Consider the following 21739-nt stretch of genomic DNA (forward strand, 5'->3'; position numbering starts at 1 on the left):
CAGAAAAGATTCTATAAAAAGAGCATAATGTACATATAAAGAAGGAAAACAACATTTTCATGATAAAATTTGTTTTGCTAAATTGAAATATAAAGTTAAATATAAAATTAAATCATTTCTGTTAATTTCCTCCTTTTTTATGTACATATATATTACACACTTCTCGATCAAAATTGTACATTTGTAGCAAAAACCTCAGAAAAGATTCTATAAAAAGAGCATAATGTACATATAAAGAAGGAAAACAACATTTTCATGATAAAATTTGTTTTGCTAAATTGAAATATAAAATTGGCATTAAATCATTTCTGTTAATTTCCTCCTTTTTTATGTACATATATATTACACACTTCTCAATCAAAATTGTACATTTGTAGCAAAAACCTCAGAAAAGATTCTATAAAAAGAGCATAATGTACATATAAAGAAGGAAAACAACATTTTCATGATAAAATTTGTTTTGCTAAATTGAAATATAAAGTTAAATATAAAATTAAATCATTTCTGTTAATTTCCTCCTTTTTTATGTACATATATATTACACACTTCTCGATCAAAATTGTACATTTGTAGCAAAAACCTCAGAAAAGATTCTATAAAAAGAGCATAATGTACATATAAAGAAGGAAAACAAGATTTTCATGATAAAATTTGTTTTGCTAAATTGAAATATAAAATTAAATATAAAATTAAATATAAAATTAAATCATTTCTGTTAATTTCCTCCTTTTTTATGTACATATATATTACACACTTCTCCATCAAAATTGTACATTTGTGGAAAAAACCTCAGAAAAGATTCTATAAAAAGAGCATAATGTACATATAAAGAAGGAAAACAACATTTTCATGATAAAATTTGTTTTGCTAAATTGAAATATAAAGTTAAATATAAAATTAAATCATTTCTGTTAATTTCCTCCTTTTTTATGTACATATATATTACACACTTCTCGATCAAGATTGTACATTTGTAGAAAAAACCTCAGAAAAGATTCTATAAAAAGAGCATAATGTACATATAAAGAAGGAAAACAACATTTTCATGATAAAATTTGTTTTGCTAAATTGAAATATAAAATTAAATATAAAATAAAATCATTTCTGTTAATTTCCTCCTTTTTTATGTACATATATATTACACACTTCTCCATCAAAATTGTACATTTGTGAAAAAAACCTCAGAAAAGATTCTATAAAAAGAGCATAATGTACATATAAAGAAGGAAAACAACATTTTCATGATAAAATTTGTTTTGCTAAATTGAAATATAAAATTAAATATAAAATTAAATATAGAATTAAATCATTTCTGTTAATTTCCTCCTTTTTTATGTACATATATATTACACACTTCTCGATCAAAATTGTACATTTGTAGAAAAACCTCAGAAAAGATTCTATAAAAAGAGCATAATGTACATATAAAGAAGGAAAACAACATTTTCATGATAAAATTTGTTTTGCTAAATTGAAATATAAAGTTAAATATAAAATTAAATCATTTCTGTTAATTTCCTCCTTTTTTATGTACATATATATTACACACTTCTCGATCAAAATTGTACATTTGTAGCAAAAACCTCAGAAAAGATTCTATAAAAAGTGCATAATTTGTACTAGTAATACATATTTGATATAGAAAATGCTTTGTGCCAATTAACAGAAAATGAAACCATACACATTTATGGTTCAATTTACTCTTTTTCTTTTGTTAATAGAGTATACTCTATTCGATAGAGTATTGTTTCAAATAACCAATTGTTCTAGCTACATATACATGTAAAACGTATGATTATCAACTTTCATCATATAGGGGAGTACCATCTCCACTTAGACATACTCCGGGGACTAGAATTTGTAAATGGAGTTTCTCTAGGAGATTTATAAGACGGAGTACGTGCAGATGGGGTTCTATTGCGCGGAGTTGCTCTCCCATTTTGATCTTCTTGATTTCGTGGCGTTTTTCTAGATTCATCATATCTTGGAGTAGTATTATTATAATTAGAAAATGAATTAGAAGATTGCTTTGATCGAGCCCATGCTTCCGCCGCTTTTGTCCAATTCGTTGCATTAGATGTACTAGTGACAGATCTATGTGATCTTGCAGTTGTATGTGAATTTGAATTCATTGCTGGAGGAATTGGTTGTAAGAATGGTCCTTGAGAGTGGCTGGGTGTTTGTGGATGATGAGGCGTGTGGTGTGGTGTATGATAGGGGGTCATAAACGGAGTTTGGCCGGAAGGCGTATAAGGCGTACTTCCATACATTCCATAATTATTAACACTAGCAGCTCCTGGAGTGTATGGTGGATAATGATGTGGAGTTTGATTTGCTACTTTCGAGAGTGAATGTAACATGTCGTGTGGCATATTCTGTGCTACCCTCTGTATTGTATCTGCATTCACTCCTGAAAAAAAAGAAACAGACAAAAAGGAAGTTAATTTCAGTAGAATAAAAATTATTATAGGATCCAAATTCTTAGTAATATGAAACTTACCATTCACTCCTGGAGTACCATTGTATGGTGTTCTGGAAGTCATAGTTCCATGTGGAGTACCAGGTGTAGCTTGTCCTGGCATAGGATCTCTAAAGTGTTCTTTGAACCAGCGGAACAAGTCATTTATTCTATTAAACATTTGATCTCTAAATCGAAATCCATCGGCTATTACAGTAACATATTCATGACGGCAACGAGTTCGTGGTAAATACGAAAGTAAAAATTTTCCAGGATAATTCTAAAATGTATAACAAAAAATATTAATTTAATTGAAAAATAAAAATTTTGAAGTAGGAATATAAGCAAATATTAAATATTTTCGAACATACCTTAGTTGCAGATACAATATATGGTATTCCTCCAGGATTTTGCTTCTTCTGTTCCTTCAAAATTTCTTCTGCTTTATCTTTAATGCCTTCTACGCTTGTTTTGTAATATTTAAAATCTAAAAGTTCCGAAGCATAAGCAGCCATCGGATTAATATGTCTAGCGATAATTTCATCCAAATCTTCAAATTCTTCATTGCCAATCCATAAACTGCGACCCAAAGAGAATGCATTTTCTTTGCCTTCTTCCCTTACATCAATATGTTGATAAATATTTTCTGTAACTTTCCATGTTACGGTCAAATGATCGGCTCCCTTACTGCTAGGTCGTATTATTGCTTCCCCTTGCCTCATAGTTGGCATTAACTTTTCAGCTTCTGCAAAACTTATATTATGGAAACTAGGATGAACTATAAGACGTTTTACATAAGTTTGTCGTTGTTGTAATTTCTTAGCATCCTCATCTGTTTTCATATCTTTTTCTTCTGCCTCTACTTCATAATAAACGTCTCGCTGAGGTCTCCATTCGTGATTTTTATCAATAAGATCACTCGTCTTGCTAGTACATTCGACACTAAATCGTTCTACTTCGATCTTAATTATACGACAATGAATTACTTGTCCGACACGTACTCTTTCCTCTGGACTAGCGACATGTTTATCAGACAGATTTTTTACGTGAATGTATCCAGATATTCCATTATCCAACCTTAAACGAATTCCAGTTGCTTTCCCCGGACATGCACCGGCATCAAAATGATTCCATACCTCGAACAATTCTGGAAAATCGTTTTTCAAGCAGAATGGGCATTGCCATAATCCGGTTTCATCATTTCGAACAGGATTCGCTTGATCTAATTGATCTCCTCGAGGTCTTCTATGGCTTATACCAACAACTGTTGCCAAAATTAATTTACCGACATAGAAAGTTTCCGGAGTTTCTTTAGTCAAAATATCAAATAATTGTTCAGTATTTAGAGATTGGTAAGGTACACGGAGATCTTTGTATCTACAATTCAGTTCAGCTCTTATATCGTAAAGAGTAATGCACTTGTTTCCAAAACACTGTCTTTCAAGCTCTTCTGCAAATGCATCTAAATCTAAATCTTTTAATCTTTCTGGTGATTCAAGAATTTCTTCTAGGGCACCAGCAGGATTTGCATTTTCATCATCATACTCTAAAGCATCTACTGCCATTTTTCTTGCCCATTCATATGTCTCTGGATGTACACGCGAGCCATCTAGTACTTCCACATATGCCTCTGTGCTATCTCCTAAACTATTTGTATCAATTTTAATAAAACCAGCACAATTGACAAACACTTTAGGTCCCATATGATATGCTGTTATAAGCTGTGTTCTATTTTCTAATCTCTGATTAGTTTGTTTCAAAATCTTAATCAGAGCCTGTGCTTTTCTAGGTCCCAAGCCACATACAAATTGTACTAGGTTTGCTGTATAAGGCTGCTGAACTGCTCTATTTAAATCTACTCCTACTTCATTTATACGATTTATAAATTCCAAATATAAATTTTCTATAAGATCATCTTTAGAAAGTTGATCTTGCAAAGGATGATATTTAAGGCACAGAATTTCTTCATCTATGGTACACAACTGAGAGAATTCTAATAGAGGATCTTGTATTTTTCTTGCTAAAGATATAGCTTGTCTTAACAATTCTGGATAATCTCTGAACTCAGATATACTTCTATTACTATTTGCATAAACTTTAGTAAGTTCATTATCACATATTTCCACTTGGATTGTAGGAAATTGTCCTTCTTTTGCAAGATTAGCTATACATTCTTTTATATCAGATACAATCATTAATGCTTCTCTAGATTCACCACTTACTACCACAACATGTGGTTTCTTTGTGGCAATAAAATTTTTAATTCCAAGCAACTGTGCCTTTTTCAATGTCTTTTCACTTTCCATAAAACTATTTTTACGTTTCAATAAATGCGGTAATCTTAGGTAATCAGTACATTCTCCTTCTGGAGAAATTATGCAAGCAAAGGCGGCTTGAGACGGATCAGGCACATATGCCAAACCCATCACACGAATTCCTTTGCTAGTATTCCAATCTTCGTCATCTTCATCGGGAAATTCACAAGTATATGGAGCAATTTTTATCCAATTGTACATTTTGCGGCAACACGCTTTCATAACACATTCTTTTGCTTCTAATAAAAGATTGGATCTCAATTCTTTTTTCAATTGAGGTATAATAATCCGATTTAAAGCTACTTCAACACTGCCAGTTCTTAATGCATTCCAATCTTGGACACTTTTACTAAATTCGTCCCTATAATATAGTTGCTTTATTTCATCGATATAATTATTGCTAGTATTTCCTTCTATCACGTCACTAAAGGAAAGTGTAATTAATTTATCTTCTTCTGCTACAATTAGTTTTAAGAATTGATCACCAACAAGATCCCGTACAGGTTTATTTTTAAGATATTTTAATCCATAGATGGCATGCCCTTCATCTATCTCCTTTATTCCTTTTTTAGTTGGTTTTACGGATACTTTTGCTCTCTCCATATACATTTCTCTAACGCATTTACGAACTAATGGTTCGTGCGCCAACTGAATCGCAACCATTAATTGTGCAGCTTTAAGTACTTCGTCACTTGTTGTAAATATTGCAGAACAAAAATCATTTGCTACTATTGCAGGTTCTATTGGATCTTGATCTACTTCATGACGCTGATAATTGTCTTGAAGATTTTCAGCAAAATGTTCGGGTGAGAGACCAAATTTTTTAATAAATCCGTCTAGGCCAGCTTTTCTGCAAATATAGTAAGGACCTTTTCTAATCGGCTGCTTTAATGATTCGTCTATTTCTTCTTCTTCATCTTCTACATCAGCAATTTCAGGTAGATCTTCTCCAAGTTGTTGCTGTCTTTTCTTCAATTTAGCTTCCCTTTGTGCTTGTTTTTTCTTCTTATGTGCACTTTCTTGCATGGATGACACATCCTGATTATAATACAACATAAAATGTCGATAAATATCATTTAATTCTTCAAAAGTTTGAGCATTTTTAAGTCGTTCAATATCACCGTCTTTAATAACTCGTATGTTGTCAGGTAATGGAGCATCTGGATTTTTCATAATCTCATCTAATTGAAAATTCCTCATCTTCTCAAAGAGTTTCACTAAATTTTCTTTTCTTTGTTTAAGTTGGCACCATTTTATGTCAAACTTATAAATTTTCCACAAATCATTGATGTTTAACTCTGGCAACACGTATTCTTTTCTATAAAATGCAATAAACGGAACTTCAAAGTTCTGATTACGCATAAAATCTAAAACTTTCTTAATTTTGCCGATTGTTTGCGGACCCTTTTTAGCTCTTTCTTTGGCTTCTTCATTTAGATGAGAATCTTGTATTGAAATTGTTGGTTGACAGAATGCCTGTTTATATATCCATTCAGCTTCAAGATCTAATTCATCCGAATCTTCCACTGTAGGTATAATGGGAACAACGCGAAGTTGCATACGTTCAGGAATGTCTGTAATACGAATCTCATTGTCCACATCGGTGAAGTGTCCACGTATAAGTTCACTAGGTTCATATACTTCAAAAATACTTTTCCTTGTGCTCTTTCTCTTAAGATGTTTTTTTGATCGCCATGGGCGGTCTTCTGCATCATCATGACTATATTCATCATCTTCCTCTTCTTCCTCTTCAAACTCATCCTCTTCATATTTCCCAAATTCGTTATAATCAAAATCAATGCCAAAAATATCTTGGGCTTCTTGCAATGCAGCATCCGTATATGTAGGTCTTTTCTTTCTTCTCTTTTCGGTTATGGGTATTCCATCACCATCCACAATAAAATCATCTTCGTCATCACTTTCTTCCTCATCATACCTTTCCACTTCATCTCTGTGGTCAACTTCACTTCTTTCTTCATCCTCGTCTCCAGAACCTTGAAACAATTCATTGGCAATAGCATCTCTTCCATCGTCTATCTCTTTTTCTTCTTCCACTTCTGACTCTTCATCTTGTATTTTACGTAAACGCTTAAAACGACGTTTCCTTTCAACTTTAACTCCTAAATTTTCTTCAAGTAGGTCATAATCTTCATCTTCTAAACGATCATCAAAATCTTCATCATCACTTTTTTTACGTTTTCTAGAATCAGCAGATCCATCACTATCTTCACCATCATTGTCATCATCGATAGGACTATCATCAATAAGTCCGGGAACTTCTCCATCATCTTCTAGATATTAAACATACATATAATTTAAAGGAAGATGTTTCTAAGTATCAGTAAATATTAATTTACATATTATTAATGATGTATAAATCTTGACTCTAATATTTAATGTATAATGAATAAATAATATATATAATATGTATAAATAATATATATAATGTATAAATAATAATATTTAATGTATAAGTAATAATATTTAATGTATAAGTAATAATGTATTTCCTAGGACCTTAAAAAGCTTTGAAAGAAACAGTAACTAAATACTTTTTTGTATCAAAAATTTCACATACCTTCGTCGTCATATTCATCCTCACTGTCCTGCATTGCTTCTAATTTTTTAAGTTTCTTCTTTTCTTTAACATCAAGTTGTTGCTCTTCCTATAAAATTATGAAACATTAGATATGTTCACAATTATTATATGTTCACAAATAATTGCACGTATTTCACTATTTTATTAGTTACCTCACTTTCTTCTGCTTCAAAATCCAAATAATGTGCCATTTTCTATTAGAAATATAAGAATTTTTCGAAAAAATATATAACAAAGCAGAATAACAGACGGAAGAATCGTACTACGGCGCAAGAAGCACTGACTGATCGCTACAGCTGTTTAATACTACGCGTCTATGGGTATTGTGATCGTCCAGAAACTTTCTTGGTGGGGCAACTTTCTTTGTAGTATAGTTCCTTAATCCGCCGCTGCAGTAAGTAACGGCTCTGCGATCGAGTTATGAATAATTTTTTTTTATAGTAAGTAGCCAGTTTACATTATTAAAATAATGTCAGTCAATTATGCAAACCATTATGCAAAATATTTAATAAAATGCATGTATATGTTTCATATATATTCTGCTTTATAACTATAAAATAATTTTTAAAACAAAAAAACATGCTTTTTTTGTGTACTAAGTATGATTATTTTTATTTATACATTATTTATACATTATTTTATTTATACATTTTATTTATACATTTTATTTATACATTATCAGATTTTTTAATATATATTGAAAGTATTTCTTAAATATATATTATTGTTATTTATAATAAATAATTATTAAAAATTGAAATTCAAAATGATGACATTTGTAACTATGATCATTAGTTTATGAAGGGTTGAAAAGAAAGAACGAACATCTTATTTAACACATGTTTAATGTTCCTAATATTTTATAATAAAATACATATCAAAATTACACGTGCTTAGATTAACATATCAATAGTAAGTCAATTATTATACAAATAAAACTTATACATATATTTTTGAATTAAGGCAGTATCTGTGTTTGAATAATATATATTAGGTCATCACATAAGTTCGTGCCGACTTTTGTGTACACATTTCATGTGTCGATTTATAAACATACGACAATAAGGGACCAATGCACTTGAAAAATAAACAATCTTAACATATATAACCGCTCGAAAAACGGAACGAACTTATGGGATGACCTAATAGAACTAAATGGTAATATGATATATTTGAGCAAATATAAACAGATATATTGTATAGAATTGATAGTTTGAAGATGTAATATCATTGAGGTAGAATATTTTAAACATTATGTACATATAAAGAAGGAAAACAACATTTTCATGATAAAATTTGTTTTGCTAAATTGAAATATAAAATTGGCATTAAATCATTTCTGTTAATTTCCTCCTTTTTTATTTACATATATATTACACACTTCACGATCAAAATTGTACATTTGTAGAAAAAACCTCAGAAAAGATTCTATAAAAAGAGCATAATGTACATATAAAGAAGGAAAACAACATTTTCATGATAAAATTTGTTTTGCTAAATTGAAATATAAAGTTAAATATAAAATTAAATCATTTCTGTTAATTTCCTCCTTTTTTATGTACATATATATTACACACTTCTCGATCAAGATTGTACATTTGTAGAAAAAACCTCAGAAAAGATTCTATAAAAAGAGCATAATGTACATATAAAGAAGGAAAACAACATTTTCATGATAAAATTTGTTTTGCTAAATTGAAATATAAAATTAAATATAAAATTAAATATAAAATTAAATATAAAATTAAATCATTTCTGTTAATTTCCTCCTTTTTTATGTACATATATATTACACACTTCTCGATCAAAATTGTACATTTGTAGAAAAAACCTCAGAAAAGATTCTATAAAAAGAGCATAATGTACATATAAAGAAGGAAAACAACATTTTCATGATAAAATTTGTTTTGCTAAATTGAAATATAAAATTGGCATTAAATCATTTCTGTTAATTTCCTCCTTTTTTATGTACATATATATTACACACTTCTCGATCAAAATTGTACATTTGTAGAAAAAACCTCAGAAAAGATTCTATAAAAAGAGCATAATGTACATATAAAGAAGGAAAACAACATTTTCATGATAAAATTTGTTTTGCTAAATTGAAATATAAAGTTAAATATAAAATTAAATCATTTCTGTTAATTTCCTCCTTTTTTATGTACATATATATTACACACTTCTCGATCAAAATTGTACATTTGTAGAAAAAACCTCAGAAAAGATTCTATAAAAAGAGCATAATGTACATATAAAGAAGGAAAACAACATTTTCATGATAAAATTTGTTTTGCTAAATTGAAATATAAAATTGGCATTAAATCATTTCTGTTAATTTCCTCCTTTTTTATGTACATATATATTACACACTTCTCAATCAAAATTGTACATTTGTAGAAAAAACCTCAGAAAAGATTCTATAAAAAGAGCATAATGTACATATAAAGAAGGAAAACAACATTTTCATGATAAAATTTGTTTTGCTAAATTGAAATATAAAGTTAAATATAGAATTAAATCATTTCTGTTAATTTCCTCCTTTTTTATGTACATATATATTACACACTTCTCGATCAAGATTGTACATTTGTAGAAAAAACCTCAGAAAAGATTCTATAAAAAGAGCATAATGTTCATATAAAGAAGGAAAACAACATTTTCATGATAAAATTTGTTTTGCTAAATTGAAATATAAAATTAAATATAAAATAAAATCATTTCTGTTAATTTCCTCCTTTTTTATGTACATATATATTACACACTTCTCCATCAAAATTGTACATTTGTGAAAAAAACCTCAGAAAAGATTCTATAAAAAGAGCATAATGTACATATAAAGAAGGAAAACAACATTTTCATGATAAAATTTGTTTTGCTAAATTGAAATATAAAATTAAATATAAAATTAAATATAAAATTAAATCATTTCTGTTAATTTCCTCCTTTTTTATGTACATATATATTACACACTTCTCGATCAAAATTGTACATTTGTAGAAAAAACCTCAGAAAAGATTCTATAAAAAGAGCATAATGTACATATAAAGAAGGAAAACAACATTTTCATGATAAAATTTGTTTTGCTAAATTGAAATATAAAATTGGCATTAAATCATTTCTGTTAATTTCCTCCTTTTTTATTTACATATATATTACACACTTCTCGATCAAAATTGTACATTTGTAGAAAAAACCTCAGAAAAGATTCTATAAAAAGAGCATAATGTACATATAAAGAAGGAAAACAACATTTTCATGATAAAATTTGTTTTGCTAAATTGAAATATAAAATTAAATATAAAATTAAATCATTTCTGTTAATTTCCTCCTTTTTTATGTACATATATATTACACACTTCTCGATCAAAATTGTACATTTGTAGCAAAAACCTCAGAAAAGATTCTATAAAAAGAGCATAATGTACATATAAAGAAGGAAAACAACATTTTCATGATAAAATTTGTTTTGCTAAATTGAAATATAAAATTAAATATAAAATTAAATATAAAATTAAATCATTTCTGTTAATTTCCTCCTTTTTTATGTACATATATATTACACACTTCTCCATCAAAATTGTACATTTGTGGAAAAAACCTCAGAAAAGATTCTATAAAAAGAGCATAATGTACATATAAAGAAGGAAAACAACATTTTCATGATAAAATTTGTTTTGCTAAATTGAAATATAAAGTTAAATATAAAATTAAATCATTTCTGTTAATTTCCTCCTTTTTTATGTACATATATATTACACACTTCTCGATCAAGATTGTACATTTGTAGAAAAAACCTCAGAAAAGATTCTATAAAAAGAGCATAATGTACATATAAAGAAGGAAAACAACATTTTCATGATAAAATTTGTTTTGCTAAATTGAAATATAAAATTAAATATAAAATAAAATCATTTCTGTTAATTTCCTCCTTTTTTATGTACATATATATTACACACTTCTCCATCAAAATTGTACATTTGTGAAAAAAACCTCAGAAAAGATTCTATAAAAAGAGCATAATGTACATATAAAGAAGGAAAACAACATTTTCATGATAAAATTTGTTTTGCTAAATTGAAATATAAAATTAAATATAAAATTAAATATAGAATTAAATCATTTCTGTTAATTTCCTCCTTTTTTATGTACATATATATTACACACTTCTCGATCAAAATTGTACATTTGTAGAAAAACCTCAGAAAAGATTCTATAAAAAGAGCATAATGTACATATAAAGAAGGAAAACAACATTTTCATGATAAAATTTGTTTTGCTAAATTGAAATATAAAGTTAAATATAAAATTAAATCATTTCTGTTAATTTCCTCCTTTTTTATGTACATATATATTACACACTTCTCGATCAAAATTGTACATTTGTAGCAAAAACCTCAGAAAAGATTCTATAAAAAGTGCATAATTTGTACTAGTAATACATATTTGATATAGAAAATGCTTTGTGCCAATTAACAGAAAATGAAACCATACACATTTATGGTTCAATTTACTCTTTTTCTTTTGTTAATAGAGTATACTCTATTCGATAGAGTATTGTTTCAAATAACCAATTGTTCTAGCTACATATACATGTAAAACGTATGATTATCAACTTTCATCATATAGGGGAGTACCATCTCCACTTAGACATACTCCGGGGACTAGAATTTGTAAATGGAGTTTCTCTAGGAGATTTATAAGACGGAGTACGTGCAGATGGGGTTCTATTGCGCGGAGTTGCTCTCCCATTTTGATCTTCTTGATTTCGTGGCGTTTTTCTAGATTCATCATATCTTGGAGTAGTATTATTATAATTAGAAAATGAATTAGAAGATTGCTTTGATCGAGCCCATGCTTCCGCCGCTTTTGTCCAATTCGTTGCATTAGATGTACTAGTGACAGATCTATGTGATCTTGCAGTTGTATGTGAATTTGAATTCATTGCTGGAGGAATTGGTTGTAAGAATGGTCCTTGAGAGTGGCTGGGTGTTTGTGGATGATGAGGCGTGTGGTGTGGTGTATGATAGGGGGTCATAAACGGAGTTTGGCCGGAAGGCGTATAAGGCGTACTTCCATACATTCCATAATTATTAACACTAGCAGCTCCTGGAGTGTATGGTGGATAATGATGTGGAGTTTGATTTGCTACTTTCGAGAGTGAATGTAACATGTCGTGTGGCATATTCTGTGCTACCCTCTGTATTGTATCTGCATTCACTCCTGAAAAAAAAGAAACAGACAAAAAGGAAGTTAATTTCAGTAGAATAAAAATTATTATAGGATCCAAATTCTTAGTAATATGAAACTTACCATTCACTCCTGGAGTACCATTGTATGGTGTTCTGGAAGTCATAGTTCCATGTGGAGTACCAGGTGTAGCTTGTCCTGGCATAGGATCTCTAAAGTGTTCTTTGAACCAGCGGAACAAGTCATTTATTCTATTAAACATTTGATCTCTAAATCGAAATCCATCGGCTATTACAGTAACATATTCATGACGGCAACGAGTTCGTGGTAAATACGAAAGTAAAAATTTTCCAGGATAATTCTAAAATGTATAACAAAAAATATTAATTTAATTGAAAAATAAAAATTTTGAAGTAGGAATATAAGCAAATATTAAATATTTTCGAACATACCTTAGTTGCAGATACAATATATGGTATTCCTCCAGGATTTTGCTTCTTCTGTTCCTTCAAAATTTCTTCTGCTTTATCTTTAATGCCTTCTACGCTTGTTTTGTAATATTTAAAATCTAAAAGTTCCGAAGCATAAGCAGCCATCGGATTAATATGTCTAGCGATAATTTCATCCAAATCTTCAAATTCTTCATTGCCAATCCATAAACTGCGACCCAAAGAGAATGCATTTTCTTTGCCTTCTTCCCTTACATCAATATGTTGATAAATATTTTCTGTAACTTTCCATGTTACGGTCAAATGATCGGCTCCCTTACTGCTAGGTCGTATTATTGCTTCCCCTTGCCTCATAGTTGGCATTAACTTTTCAGCTTCTGCAAAACTTATATTATGGAAACTAGGATGAACTATAAGACGTTTTACATAAGTTTGTCGTTGTTGTAATTTCTTAGCATCCTCATCTGTTTTCATATCTTTTTCTTCTGCCTCTACTTCATAATAAACGTCTCGCTGAGGTCTCCATTCGTGATTTTTATCAATAAGATCACTCGTCTTGCTAGTACATTCGACACTAAATCGTTCTACTTCGATCTTAATTATACGACAATGAATTACTTGTCCGACACGTACTCTTTCCTCTGGACTAGCGACATGTTTATCAGACAGATTTTTTACGTGAATGTATCCAGATATTCCATTATCCAACCTTAAACGAATTCCAGTTGCTTTCCCCGGACATGCACCGGCATCAAAATGATTCCATACCTCGAACAATTCTGGAAAATCGTTTTTCAAGCAGAATGGGCATTGCCATAATCCGGTTTCATCATTTCGAACAGGATTCGCTTGATCTAATTGATCTCCTCGAGGTCTTCTATGGCTTATACCAACAACTGTTGCCAAAATTAATTTACCGACATAGAAAGTTTCCGGAGTTTCTTTAGTCAAAATATCAAATAATTGTTCAGTATTTAGAGATTGGTAAGGTACACGGAGATCTTTGTATCTACAATTCAGTTCAGCTCTTATATCGTAAAGAGTAATGCACTTGTTTCCAAAACACTGTCTTTCAAGCTCTTCTGCAAATGCATCTAAATCTAAATCTTTTAATCTTTCTGGTGATTCAAGAATTTCTTCTAGGGCACCAGCAGGATTTGCATTTTCATCATCATACTCTAAAGCATCTACTGCCATTTTTCTTGCCCATTCATATGTCTCTGGATGTACACGCGAGCCATCTAGTACTTCCACATATGCCTCTGTGCTATCTCCTAAACTATTTGTATCAATTTTAATAAAACCAGCACAATTGACAAACACTTTAGGTCCCATATGACATGCTGTTATAAGCTGTGTTCTATTTTCTAATCTCTGATTAGTTTGTTTCAAAATCTTAATCAGAGCCTGTGCTTTTCTAGGTCCCAAGCCACATACAAATTGTACTAGGTTTGCTGTATAAGGCTGCTGAACTGCTCTATTTAAATCTACTCCTACTTCATTTATACGATTTATAAATTCCAAATATAAATTTTCTATAAGATCATCTTTAGAAAGTTGATCTTGCAAAGGATGATATTTAAGGCACAGAATTTCTTCATCTATGGTACACAACTGAGAGAATTCTAATAGAGGATCTTGTATTTTTCTTGCTAAAGATATAGCTTGTCTTAACAATTCTGGATAATCTCTGAACTCAGATATACTTCTATTACTATTTGCATAAACTTTAGTAAGTTCATTATCACATATTTCCACTTGGATTGTAGGAAATTGTCCTTCTTTTGCAAGATTAGCTATACATTCTTTTATATCAGATACAATCATTAATGCTTCTCTAGATTCACCACTTACTACCACAACATGTGGTTTCTTTGTGGCAATAAAATTTTTAATTCCAAGCAACTGTGCCTTTTTCAATGTCTTTTCACTTTCCATAAAACTATTTTTACGTTTCAATAAATGCGGTAATCTTAGGTAATCAGTACATTCTCCTTCTGGAGAAATTATGCAAGCAAAGGCGGCTTGAGACGGATCAGGCACATATGCCAAACCCATCACACGAATTCCTTTGCTAGTATTCCAATCTTCGTCATCTTCATCGGGAAATTCACAAGTATATGGAGCAATTTTTATCCAATTGTACATTTTGCGGCAACACGCTTTCATAACACATTCTTTTGCTTCTAATAAAAGATTGGATCTCAATTCTTTTTTCAATTGAGGTATAATAATCCGATTTAAAGCTACTTCAACACTGCCAGTTCTTAATGCATTCCAATCTTGGACACTTTTACTAAATTCGTCCCTATAATATAGTTGCTTTATTTCATCGATATAATTATTGCTAGTATTTCCTTCTATCACGTCACTAAAGGAAAGTGTAATTAATTTATCTTCTTCTGCTACAATTAGTTTTAAGAATTGATCACCAACAAGATCCCGTACAGGTTTATTTTTAAGATATTTTAATCCATAGATGGCATGCCCTTCATCTATCTCCTTTATTCCTTTTTTAGTTGGTTTTACGGATACTTTTGCTCTCTCCATATACATTTCTCTAACGCATTTACGAACTAATGGTTCGTGCGCCAACTGAATCGCAACCATTAATTGTGCAGCTTTAAGTACTTCGTCACTTGTTGTAAATATTGCAGAACAAAAATCATTTGCTACTATTGCAGGTTCTATTGGATCTTGATCTACTTCATGACGCTGATAATTGTCTTGAAGATTTTCAGCAAAATGTTCGGGTGAGAGACCAAATTTTTTAATAAATCCGTCTAGGCCAGCTTTTCTGCAAATATAGTAAGGACCTTTTCTAATCGGCTGCTTTAATGATTCGTCTATTTCTTCTTCTTCATCTTCTACATCAGCAATTTCAGGTAGATCTTCTCCAAGTTGTTGCTGTCTTTTCTTCAATTTAGCTTCCCTTTGTGCTTGTTTTTTCTTCTTATGTGCACTTTCTTGCATGGATGACACATCCTGATTATAATACAACATAAAATGTCGATAAATATCATTTAATTCTTCAAAAGTTTGAGCATTTTTAAGTCGTTCAATATCACCGTCTTTAATAACTCGTATGTTGTCAGGTAATGGAGCATCTGGATTTTTCATAATCTCATCTAATTGAAAATTCCTCATCTTCTCAAAGAGTTTCACTAAATTTTCTTTTCTTTGTTTAAGTTGGCACCATTTTATGTCAAACTTATAAATTTTCCACAAATCATTGATGTTTAACTCTGGCAACACGTATTCTTTTCTATAAAATGCAATAAACGGAACTTCAAAGTTCTGATTACGCATAAAATCTAAAACTTTCTTAATTTTGCCGATTGTTTGCGGACCCTTTTTAGCTCTTTCTTTGGCTTCTTCATTTAGATGAGAATCTTGTATTGAAATTGTTGGTTGACAGAATGCCTGTTTATATATCCATTCAGCTTCAAGATCTAATTCATCCGAATCTTCCACTGTAGGTATAATGGGAACAACGCGAAGTTGCATACGTTCAGGAATGTCTGTAATACGAATCTCATTGTCCACATCGGTGAAGTGTCCACGTATAAGTTCACTAGGTTCATATACTTCAAAAATACTTTTCCTTGTGCTCTTTCTCTTAAGATGTTTTTTTGATCGCCTTGGGCGGTCTTCTGCATCATCATGACTATATTCATCATCTTCCTCTTCTTCCTCTTCAAACTCATCCTCTTCATATTTCCCAAATTCGTTATAATCAAAATCAATGCCAAAAATATCTTGGGCTTCTTGCAATGCAGCATCCGTATATGTAGGTCTTTTCTTTCTTCTCTTTTCGGTTATGGGTATTCCATCACCATCCACAATAAAATCATCTTCGTCATCACTTTCTTCCTCATCATACCTTTCCACTTCATCTCTGTGGTCAACTTCACTTCTTTCTTCATCCTCGTCTCCAGAACCTTGAAACAATTCATTGGCAATAGCATCTCTTCCATCGTCTATCTCTTTTTCTTCTTCCACTTCTGACTCTTCATCTTGTATTTTACGTAAACGCTTAAAACGACGTTTCCTTTCAACTTTAACTCCTAAATTTTCTTCAAGTAGGTCATAATCTTCATCTTCTAAACGATCATCAAAATCTTCATCATCACTTTTTTTACGTTTTCTAGAATCAGCAGATCCATCACTATCTTCACCATCATTGTCATCATCGATAGGACTATCATCAATAAGTCCGGGAACTTCTCCATCATCTTCTAGATATTAAACATACATATAATTTAAAGGAAGATGTTTCTAAGTATCAGTAAATATTAATTTACATATTATTAATGATGTATAAATCTTGACTCTAATATTTAATGTATAATGAATAAATAATATATATATATATATAATAATGTATAAATAATATATATAATATGTATAAATAATATATATAATGTATAAATAATAATATTTAATGTATAAGTAATAATGTATTTCCTAGGACCTTAAAAAGCTTTGAAAGAAACAGTAACTAAATACTTTTTTGTATCAAAAATTTCACATACCTTCGTCGTCATATTCATCCTCACTGTCCTGCATTGCTTCTAATTTTTTAAGTTTCTTCTTTTCTTTAACATCAAGTTGTTGCTCTTCCTATAAAATTATGAAACATTAGATATGTTCACAATTATTATATGTTCACAAATAATTGCACGTATTTCACTATTTTATTAGTTACCTCACTTTCTTCTGCTTCAAAATCCAAATAATGTGCCATTTTCTATTAGAAATATAAGAATTTTTCGAAAAAATATATAACAAAGCAGAATAACAGACGGAAGAATCGTACTACGGCGCAAGAAGCACTGACTGATCGCTACAGCTGTTTAATACTACGCGTCTATGGGTATTGTGATCGTCCAGAAACTTTCTTGGTGGGGCAACTTTCTTTGTAGTATAGTTCCTTAATCCGCCGCTGCAGTAAGTAACGGCTCTGCGATCGAGTTATGAATAATTTTTTTTTATAGTAAGTAGCCAGTTTACATTATTAAAATAATGTCAGTCAATTATGCAAACCATTATGCAAAATATTTAATAAAATGCATGTATATGTTTCATATATATTCTGCTTTATAACTATAAAATAATTTTTAAAACAAAAAAACATGCTTTTTTTGTGTACTAAGTATGATTATTTTTATTTATACATTATTTATACATTATTTTATTTATACATTTTATTTATACATTTTATTTATACATTATCAGATTTTTTAATATATATTGAAAGTATTTCTTAAATATATATTATTGTTATTTATAATAAATAATTATTAAAAATTGAAATTCAAAATGATGACATTTGTAACTATGATCATTAGTTTATGAAGGGTTGAAAAGAAAGAACGAACATCTTATTTAACACATGTTTAATGTTCCTAATATTTTATAATAAAATACATATCAAAATTACACGTGCTTAGATTAACATATCAATAGTAAGTCAATTATTATACAAATAAAACTTATACATATATTTTTGAATTAAGGCAGTATCTGTGTTTGAATAATATATATTAGGTCATCACATAAGTTCGTGCCGACTTTTGTGTACACATTTCATGTGTCGATTTATAAACATACGACAATAAGGGACCAATGCACTTGAAAAATAAACAATCTTAACATATATAACCGCTCGAAAAACGGAACGAACTTATGGGATGACCTAATAGAACTAAATGGTAATATGATATATTTGAGCAAATATAAACAGATATATTGTATAGAATTGATAGTTTGAAGATGTAATATCATTGAGGTAGAATATTTTAAACATTATGTACATATAAAGAAGGAAAACAACATTTTCATGATAAAATTTGTTTTGCTAAATTGAAATATAAAATTGGCATTAAATCATTTCTGTTAATTTCCTCCTTTTTTATTTATATATATATTACACACTTCTCGATCAAAATTCTACATTTGTAGCAAAAACCTCAGAAAAGATTCTATAAAAAGAGCATAATGTACATATAAAGAAGGAAAACAACATTTTCATGATAAAATTTGTTTTGCTAAATTGAAATATAAAATTGGCATTAAATCATTTCTGTTAATTTCCTCCTTTTTTATTTACATATATATTACACACTTCTCGATCAAAATTGTACATTTGTAGAAAAAACCTCAGAAAAGATTCTATAAAAAGAGCATAATGTACATATAAAGAAGGAAAACAACATTTTCATGATAAAATTTGTTTTGCTAAATTGAAATATAAAATTAAATATAAAATTAAATATAAAATTAAATCATTTCTGTTAATTTCCTCCTTTTTTATGTACATATATATTACACACTTCTCGATCAAAATTGTACATTTGTAGCAAAAACCTCAGAAAAGATTCTATAAAAAGAGCATAATGTACATATAAAGAAGGAAAACAACATTTTCATGATAAAATTTGTTTTGCTAAATTGAAATATAAAATTAAATATAAAATTAAATATAAAATTAAATCATTTCTGTTAATTTCCTCCTTTTTTATGTACATATATATTACACACTTCTCCATCAAAATTGTACATTTGTGGAAAAAACCTCAGAAAAGATTCTATAAAAAGAGCATAATGTACATATAAAGAAGGAAAACAACATTTTCATGATAAAATTTGTTTTGCTAAATTGAAATATAAAGTTAAATATAGAATTAAATCATTTCTGTTAATTTCCTCCTTTTTTATGTACATATATATTACACACTTCTCGATCAAGATTGTACATTTGTAGAAAAAACCTCAGAAAAGATTCTATAAAAAGAGCATAATGTTCATATAAAGAAGGAAAACAACATTTTCATGATAAAATTTGTTTTGCTAAATTGAAATATAAAATTAAATATAAAATAAAATCATTTCTGTTAATTTCCTCCTTTTTTATGTACATATATATTACACACTTCTCCATCAAAATTGTACATTTGTGAAAAAAACCTCAGAAAAGATTCTATAAAAAGAGCATAATGTACATATAAAGAAGGAAAACAACATTTTCATGATAAAATTTGTTTTGCTAAATTGAAATATAAAATTAAATATAAAATTAAATATAAAATTAAATCATTTCTGTTAATTTCCTCCTTTTTTATGTACATATATATTACACACTTCTCGATCAAAATTGTACATTTGTAGAAAAAACCTCAGAAAAGATTCTATAAAAAGAGCATAATGTACATATAAAGAAGGAAAACAACATTTTCATGATAAAATTTGTTTTGCTAAATTGAAATATAAAATTGGCATTAAATCATTTCTGTTAATTTCCTCCTTTTTTATGTACATATATATTACACACTTCTCAATCAAAATTGTACATTTGTAGAAAAACCTCAGAAAAGATTCTATAAAAAGAGCATAATGTACATATAAAGAAGGAAAACAACATTTTCATGATAAAATTTGTTTTGCTAAATTGAAATATAAAGTTAAATATAAAATTAAATCATTTCTGTTAATTTCCTCCTTTTTTATGTACATATATATTACACACTTCTCGATCAAGATTGTACATTTGTAGAAAAAACCTGAGAAAAGATTCTATAAAAAGAGCATAATGTACATATAAAGAAGGAAAACAACATTTTCATGATAAAATTTGTTTTGCTAAATTGAAATATAAAATTGGCATTAAATCATTTCTGTTAATTTCCTCCTTTTTTATGTACATATATATTACACACTTCTCGATCAAAATTGTACATTTGTAGAAAAAACCTCAGAAAAGATTCTATAAAAAGAGCATAATGTACATATAAAGAAGGAAAACAACATTTTCATGATAAAATTTGTTTTGCTAAATTGAAATATAAAGTTAAATATAAAATTAAATCATTTCTGTTAATTTCCTCCTTTTTTATGTACATATATATTACACACTTCTCGATCAAAATTGTACATTTGTAGCAAAAACCTCAGAAAAGATTCTATAAAAAGAGCATAATGTACATATAAAGAAGGAAAACAACATTTTCATGATAAAATTTGTTTTGCTAAATTGAAATATAAAATTGGCATTAAATCATTTCTGTTAATTTCCTCCTTTTTTATGTACATATATATTACACACTTCTCAATCAAAATTGTACATTTGTAGCAAAAACCTCAGAAAAGATTCTATAAAAAGAGCATAATGTACATATAAAGAAGGAAAACAACATTTTCATGATAAAATTTGTTTTGCTAAATTGAAATATAAAGTTAAATATAAAATTAAATCATTTCTGTTAATTTCCTCCTTTTTTATGTACATATATATTACACACTTCTCGATCAAAATTGTACATTTGTAGCAAAAACCTCAGAAAAGATTCTATAAAAAGAGCATAATGTACATATAAAGAAGGAAAACAAGATTTTCATGATAAAATTTGTTTTGCTAAATTGAAATATAAAATTAAATATAAAATTAAATATAAAATTAAATCATTTCTGTTAATTTCCTCCTTTTTTATGTACATATATATTACACACTTCTCCATCAAAATTGTACATTTGTGGAAAAAACCTCAGAAAAGATTCTATAAAAAGAGCATAATGTACATATAAAGAAGGAAAACAACATTTTCATGATAAAATTTGTTTTGCTAAATTGAAATATAAAGTTAAATATAAAATTAAATCATTTCTGTTAATTTCCTCCTTTTTTATGTACATATATATTACACACTTCTCGATCAAGATTGTACATTTG

At 28.8% G+C, this 21739-nt stretch overlaps 2 pseudogenes; both read right to left on the minus strand.

Annotated features, from left to right (window-relative positions):
* Window positions 1-1497: 1497 nt before the first annotated feature.
* LOC126917339 (transcription elongation factor SPT6-like) lies at window positions 1498-7433 on the minus strand (annotated as a pseudogene).
* Window positions 7434-11682: 4249 nt separating this feature from the next.
* On the minus strand, window positions 11683-17622 carry LOC126917358 (transcription elongation factor SPT6-like; annotated as a pseudogene).
* Between the last annotated feature and the right edge of the window lie 4117 nt (window positions 17623-21739).

The sequence above is a fragment of the Bombus affinis genome, chromosome 6 (genome assembly GCF_024516045.1).
Source record: "Bombus affinis isolate iyBomAffi1 chromosome 6, iyBomAffi1.2, whole genome shotgun sequence".
NCBI classification, from domain to species: domain Eukaryota; kingdom Metazoa; phylum Arthropoda; class Insecta; order Hymenoptera; family Apidae; genus Bombus; species Bombus affinis.